Below are 8,413 nucleotides of genomic sequence, written 5' to 3'. Positions count from 1 at the left end.
CACGGCGTCATCCTTACTTGTGGGAATATCTCTTCCCCAACAGGAAATGGCAAAGAGTCCCAGCAAAAGCTGTCCATATAGTCCCTCCTAGGCTCCGCCCACCCCAGTCATTCGACCGACGGACAGGAGGAAAAAACAGGAGAAACTATAGGGTGCCGTGGTGACTGTAGTTAGAGAAATTAATTAATCAAACCTGATTAAAAAACCAGGGCGGGCCGTGGACCGGACACACCGTTGGAGAAAGTAATTTATCAGGTAAGCATAAATTCTGTTTTCTCCAACATTGGTGTGTCCGGTCCACGGCGTCATCCTTACTTGTGGGAACCAATACCAAAGCATTAGGACACGGATGAAGGGAGGGAGCAAATCAGGTTACCTAAACAGAAGGCACCACGGCTTGCAAAACCTTTCTCCCAAAAATAGCCTCAGAAGAAGCAAAAGTATCAAATTTGTAAAATTTGGCAAAAGTGTGCAGGGAAGACCAAGTCGCTGCCTTACATATCTGATCAACAGAAGCCTCGTTCTTGAAGGCCCATGTGGAAGCCACAGCCCTAGTAGAGTGAGCCGTGATTCTTTCAGGAGGCTGCCGTCCGGCAGTCTCGTAAGCCAATCGGATGATGCTTTTAAGCCAAAAGGAAAGAGAGGTAGAAGTCGCTTTTTGACCTCTCCTTTTACCAGAATAGACGACAAACAGAGAAGATGTTTGTCTGAACTCTTTTGTAGCTTCTAAATAGAATTTTAGAGCACGGACTACATCTAAATTGTGTAACAAACGTTCCTTCTTTGAAACTGGATTCGGACACAAAGAAGGTACAACTATCTCCTGGTTAATATTTTTGTTGGAAACAAACTTTGGAAGAAAACCAGAAGAAAACCAGGCTTAGTACGCAAAACGACCTTATCTGAATGGAACACCAGATAGGGCGGAGTACACTGCAGAGCAGATAACTCTGAAACTCTTCTAGCAGAAGAAATAGCAACCAAAAACAAAACTTTCCAAGATAACAACTTAATATCTATGGAATGTAAAGGTTCAAACGGAACCCCTTGGAGAACTGAAAGAACTAGATTTAAACTCCAAGGAGGAGTCAAAGGTCTGTAAACAGGCTTGATCCTAACCAGAGCCTGAACAAATGCTTGAACATCTGGCACAGTTGCCAGTCGTTTGTGTAACAAGACAGATAAAGCAGAAATCTGTCCCTTTAGAGAACTCGCTGATAATCCTTTATCCAAACCTTCTTGTAGAAAGGAAAGGATCTTAGGAATTTTGATCTTATTCCATAAGAATCCCTTGGATTCACACCAGCAGATATATCTTTTCCATATTTTATGGTAAATTTTTCTAGTTACCGGTTTTCTGGCTTGAACCAGAGTATCTATCACAGAATCTGAAAACCCACATTTTGATAGAATCAAGCGTTCAATTTCCAAGCCGTCAGCTGGAGGGAGACCAGATTTGGATGTTCGAATGGACCCTGTACAAGAAGATCCTGTCTCAAAGGTAGCTTTCATGGTGGAACCGATGACATATTCACCAGGTCTGCATACCAAGTCCTGCGTGGCCACCCAGGAGCTATCAAGATCACTGAGGCCCTCTCCTGCTTGATCCTGGCTACCAGCCTGGGAATGAGAGGAAACGGTGGAAACACATAAGCTAGGTTGAAGGCCCAAGGCGCTACTAGTGCATCCACTAGAGTCGCCTTGGGATCCCTGGATCTGGACCCGTAGCAAGGAACCTTGAAGTTCTAACGAGACACCATCAGATCCATGTCTGGAATGCCCCATAATTTAGTCAACTGGGCAAAGATCTCCGGGTGGAGTTCCCACTCCCCCGGATGGAATGTCTGACAACTCAGATAATCCGCCTCCCAGTTTTCCACTCCTGGGATGTGGATCGCAGATAGGTGGCAGGAGTGATCCTCCGCCCATTTTATTATTTTGGTCACTTCTCTCATCGCCAGGGAACTCCTTGTTCCCCCCTGATGATTGATATAAGCAACAGTCGTCATGTTGTCTGATTGGAATCTTATGAATCTGGCCTTTGCTAGTTGAGGCCAAGCCCTGAGAGCATTGAATATCGCTCTCAGTTCCAGAATGTTTATCGGGAGAAGAGACTCTTCCCGAGACCATAGTCCCTGAGCTTTCAGGGAGTCCTAAACCGCGCCCCAGCCCACTAGACTGGCGTCGGTCGTGACGATGACCCACTTTGGTCTGCGGAAGCTCATTCCCTGGGACAGGTGGTCCAGGGTTAGCCACCAACGGAGTGAGTCTCTGGTCTTCTGATCTACTTGAATCACTGGAGACAAGTCTGTATAGTCCCCATTCCACTGTTTCAGCATGCACAGTTGTAAAGGTCTTAGATGAATTCGAGCAAAAGGAACTATGTCCATTGCTGCAACCATCAATCCTACCACTTCCATGCACTGAGCTACGGAAGGACGAGGAATAGAATGAAGAACTTGACAAGCGTTTAGAAGTTTTGACTTTCTGACTTCTGTCAGGAAAATCCTAATTTCTAAAGAATCTATTATTGTTCCCAAGAAAGGAACTCTTGTCGACGGAGACAGGGAACTTTTTTCTATGTTCACCTTCCATCCGTGAGATCTGAGAAAGGCCAGAACGATGTCTGTGTGAGCCTTTGTCTTTGAAAGAGACGACGCTTGTATTAGAATGTCGTCCAAGTAAGGTACTACTGCAATGCCCCTTGGTCTTAGAACCGCTAGAAGGGACCCGAGTACCTTTGTGAAAATCCTTGGAGCAGTGGCTAATCCGAATGGGAGGGCCACAAACTGGTAATGTTTGTCCAGAAAGGCGAACCTTAGGAACTGATGATGATCCTTGTGGATAGGAATATGTAGATACGCATCCTTTAGATCCACGGTAGTCATAAATTGACCTTCCTGGATTGTAGGTAGAATCGTTCGAATGGTTTCCATTTTGAACGATGGAACCCTGAGAAATTTGTTTAGGATCTTTAAATCCAGAATTGGTCTGAAAGTTCCCTCTTTTTTTTTTTTTTTTGGGAACTACAAACAGATTTGAGTAAAATCCCATCCCCTGCTCCGCCTTTGGAACTGGGTGTATCACTCCCATTTTTAACAGGTCTTTTACACAATGTAAGAATGCCTGTCTCTTTATTTGGTTTGAGGATAAGTGAGACATGTGGAACCTTCCCCTTGGGGGTAGTTCATTGCATTCCAGAAGATAACCCTGAGAGACTATTTCTAGTGCCCAGGGATCCTGAACATCTCTTGCCCAAGCCTGAGCAAAGAGAGAGAGTCTGCCCCCTACTAGATCCGGTCCCGGATCGGGGGCTACTCCTTCATGCTGTTTTGTTAGTAGCAGCAGGCTTCTTGGCTTGCTTACCCTTGTTCCAGCCTTGCATCGGTTTCCAGGCTGGCTTGGTTTGTGACGCATTACCCTCTTGTTTAGAGGATGCGGAATTAGAGGCCGGTCCATTCCTGAAATTGCGAAAGGAACGAAAATTAGACTTATTCTTGGCTTTGAAAGGCCTATCTTGTGGGAGGGCGTGTCCCTTTCCCCCAGTGATGTCTGAGATAATCTCTTTCAATTCTGGCCCAAAGAGAGTTTTACCCTTGAAGGGGATATTAAGCAATTTTGTCTTGGAAGATACATCCGCTGACCAAGACTTTAGCCAAAGCGCTCTGCGCGCCACAATTGCAAACCCTGAATTTTTCGCCGCTAATCTAGCTAATTGCAAAGCGGCATCTAAAATAAAAGAATTAGCCAACTTGAGTGCGTGAACTCTGTCCATAACCTCCTCATACGGAGTTTCTCTACTGAGCGACTTTTCTAGTTCCTCGAACCAGAACCACGCTGCTGTAGTGACAGGAACAATGCACAAAATGGGTTGCAGAAGGTAACCTTGCTGTACAAAAATCTTTTTAAGCAAACCCTCCAATTTTTTATCCATAGGATCTTTGAAAGCACAATTATCCTCGATAGGGATAGTAGTACGCTTGTTTAGAGTAGAAACTGCCCCCTCGACCTTAGGGACTGTCTGCCATAAGTCCTTTCTGGGTCGACCATATGAAATAATTTCTTAAATATAGGAGGGGGAACAAAAGGTATGCCGGGCTTCTCCCACTCCTTATTCACTATGTCCGCCACCCGCTTGGGTATAGGAAAAGCGTCGGGGTGCACCGGAACCTCTAGGAACTTGTCCATCTTGCATAATTTTTCTGGAATGACCAGGTTGTCACAATCATCCAGAGTAGATAACACCTCCTTAAGCAGTGCGCGGAGATGCTCTAATTTAAATTTAAATGTCGCAACATCAGGTTCAGCCTGTTGAGAAATTTTTCCTGAATCTGAAATTTCCCCATCTGACAAAACCTCCCTCATGGCCCCTTCAGATTGGTGTGAGGGTATGACAGAGCAATTATCATCAGCGCCCTCTTGCTCTTCAGTGTTTAAAACAGAGCAATCGCGCTTTCTCTGATATGCAGGCATTTTGGATAAAATATTTGCTATGGAGTTATCCATTACTGCCGTCAATTGTTGCATAGTAATAAGCATTGGCGCGCTAGAAGTACTAGGGGCCTCCTGCGTGGGCAAAACTGGTGTAGACACAGAAGGTGATGATGTAGAACTATGTCTACTCCCTTCATCTGATGAATCATCTTGGGCAACTTTACTATCTGTGGCAGTACTGTCCTTACTTTGTTTGGACGCTATGGCACAATTATTACACAATTTTGAAGGGGGGGACACATTGATCTTCAAACATATAGAACATAGCTTATCTGAAGGTGCAGACATGTTAAACAGGCTTAAACTTGTCAAAGTACAAAAACCGTTTTAAAACAAAACCGTTACTGTCTCTTTAAATTTTAAACAGTGCACACTTTATTACTGAATATGTGAAAAAGTATGAAGGAATTGTTCAAAATTTACCAAATTTTCACCACAGTGTCTTAAAGCATTAAAAGTATTGCACACCAATTTTCAGAGCATTAACCCTTAAAATAACGAAACCGGAGCCTGTTACAGTTTTAACCCCTCTACAGTCCCAGCTACAGCCTTTGCTGCGACTTTACCAAACCCAGGGGGGAATACGATACCAAATGAAGCCTTCTAGGAACTTTTCCAACCACTTTCAGATCCACACACATGCATCTGCATGTCTTGCTCCCAAAAGTAACTGCGCAGTAATGGCGCGAAAATGAGGCTCAGCCTACAACTGGGAAGGCCCTTCCTGACTGGAAAGGTGTCTAACTCAATGCCTGACGTTAAAAAACGTTCCCCAAGCTTATAAGTGTGAATTTCAAACATAAACATGTATAAAATGCTCAAATAAAGCAATCGATTTTGCCCATAAAAGTGTCTACCAGTTTTATAGCCCATATTAAGCCCTTTATTCTGTTTGAGACTAAGAAAATGGCTTACCGGTCCCCATGAGGGGAAAATGACAGCCTTCCAGCATTACACAGTCTTGTTAGAAATATGGCTAGTCATACCTTAAGCAGAAAAGTCTGCTAACTGTTTCCCCCAACTGAAGTTACTTCATCTCAACAGTCCTATGTGGAAACAGCAAACGATTTTAGTTACTGCTGCTAAAATCATCTTCTCACAAACAGAACTCTTCATCTTTTTCTGTTTCAGAGTAAATAGTACATACCAGCACTATTTTAAAATAACAAACTCTTGATAGTAGAATAAAAAACTACAACTAAACACCACATACTCTTAACCATCTCCGTGGAGATGTTGCCTGTGCAACGGCAAAGAGAATGACTGGGGTGGGCAGAGCCTAGGAGGGACTCTATGGACAGCTTTTGCTGGGACTCTTTGCCATTTCCTGTTGGGGAAGAGATATTCCCACAAGTAAGGATGACGCTGTGGACCGGACACACCAATGTTGGAGAAACCTAAATTAACCTATTAACTCCTAAACTGCCAAAAAAACCACAACGCAAACAACTAATTTAATTACTAATCCTTCTAACCTAACACCCCCTAAATTAACCCCAGTTCTAAGTTACAATTAAAATAATAAAACCTAACATTAAATTACAAAAAATAATAAACTCTAAAATTACAGAAAAAATAAACAAAATTATCAAAAATGTAAAAAATTAAACCTAATCCCTTTGAAAATAAAAAAGCCCCCCCGAGATAAAAACACCGCCCTAAACTACCAATAGCCCTTGGCTGATGGATAGGCCCTTTGGACCCCAGTCACAGTACTGTTGAGGCACGATAGCCAACTGGATGCCACTTTATCCACCCCACATCCGAGAGAATGGCACTACTTGTGATCATATGCTGCTAATTTCCCTGCCCTGGGTTACTCCCATGTGCAGTTGAACAGCTCCTGCTGTGAATGCATGGTACCTGCTTCCTAATGTTGGGAAAATTGTAGCTAGACCTATATGGGTGGAATTAGGTGTTAGAAATTAGTGGTCTGGCCTCTCTCCTAACCATGTTGACATCTGGGATCTCATTGCCACTCCGATTATTTTTTTGCTACTCAACTTGTTACATGGTGGGTAACTAGGGTGGTAAAATAAACAAAGAGGTGAGTATGCACTATTCCTGCCTGTCCCTCTCTACCCTCTGCCTCTCCCCCCTCCTCCCTGTCCTATCTTTTCTGTACCTCTCCTATAGCCTCCTCCCTTTCCCAGCACTGCACACCCACCTATTCACATCCATAGCAGTGTAAACCCTTAATTTGCTGTGGTCCTAGCTGGACCTTGCCTTTATCTCACTTAAAGGAACACTCTAGTCAAAATTAAACCTTCATGATTCAGATAGGTCCCAAATTTTAATTTATTTATTTTTTATTGAGGTAAACAATATAGACACATAGCATATTAAATACAATTTTTTACAATGACATATGGTTACGATAATATTAAAGAAAGCAACACCCTCAAAGAAAGCTTTGTTTTATTTCTCTTTTAAAAAAGAAAAGGAATTGTATATAAAACATTATAGACATATAACAAAACAAACATTACAAGCTTGTACAATTTCATGTGTATACGGTAATTACCATCTCGTACAATTACATATGAGGGCAATAATGCAGAGGAAAGCCGTACTTTCTTATATAAGTACAGAAATAAATGAGAACTTAGCAATGTGTACAAATAGTACTATACAAAAAATATAAAGTTTATGTACCTTTTTTGCCTGCTAAGGCAGGAAGAGGCCACTCTTGGACCTCCAAACACACCAACAATGTTATTTACTAGGAGGATTTTATGCTAGTTAATATTAAAAGGGCATTCCACTCTGATGAACAGTGTCCTCTTTTGGACCACCAAGAATAGAAATTAAGTGTTGGTGAGAAAACTTGTGGGGTAAAGACAATGGGGCCACTCTTGGACCCATGAAAATATTGTAAATGGAGTTCTCTATTAACTTTATACAAATAATTGTTAATTACATACAAAATAATCAAAACGGGATCTTGGATCTACACTGATTGGCTAAAATGCAAGTCTTTAAAAAGAACTGAGATAAGGGGGCAGTCTGCAGATGCCTAGATACAAGGTAGAGCAGGATTAGGGCTACTGAAATCCTATTGGCTGTTCAAATCAGCCACTAAGATTTCAGTAGCTCTCATCCTATTGGCTGATTTCAAAATTTCAGGCAATAGGAATGCAAGGTACCCTAAATTGAAAGCGGTACCTTGCATTCAATCTTCAGTGTACGATGGACATTGGATGAAGAGGAGCCTCCACGCCGCCGAGGACTGCTACCGCTGAGGATCCACGCATCGGGGAAGACAGCTCCTCACCTTCGCTCCACCAGATCTTCTCCACCAGACTTCAGGAATGGTGAGTACCTATTTGGGGCTTAATCTTAGGCTTTTTCTTTATTTTTTGGAGTGGCTTCTTTTTAGATTAGGGTTTTTTGGGCTGGAAAAGAGCTAATTGCCCTTTTAAGGGCATTTAAAAGAGCTGAATGCTCCTCAAGGTAATCACAGAGGTAAAAAGTGTATTAATATAATAGTGCTGGTTATGCAAAACTGGGGAATTGGTTATAAAGGAATTATCTATGTTAAACAATAACAATTCTGGAGTAGACTGTTCCTTTGAATCAGTTTCAATATCCTTTCTAATGACATGATAGAGAACAACACTGTCTCTGTCCCTAGACGACATGTATTGAAATTATAGAAATATACACATTTAAATGTGCTTGTGTGCACTTCAATTTTAAATAGAAGCATTGTTGCAATGTTTGTGCATTATAAAAAAAAAATTCAGTTTGCCCTTTCTATTCCTTTAATATTATCTATCACATTGTGATGTATGCACCAACACAATCAACAGCACTATATAAAAGGTACAATAAATAAAAAACAAAACATACAGCTTAATTAAATAAAATATTAAAAAAGGCTTATTTGTATTACAAAAGGGATATTCTAGTAACATAT

This window comes from Bombina bombina, chromosome 4, assembly GCF_027579735.1.
Source record: "Bombina bombina isolate aBomBom1 chromosome 4, aBomBom1.pri, whole genome shotgun sequence".
Lineage (NCBI taxonomy): Eukaryota > Metazoa > Chordata > Amphibia > Anura > Bombinatoridae > Bombina > Bombina bombina.
Note: the sequence above shows the minus strand (reverse complement) of the source record.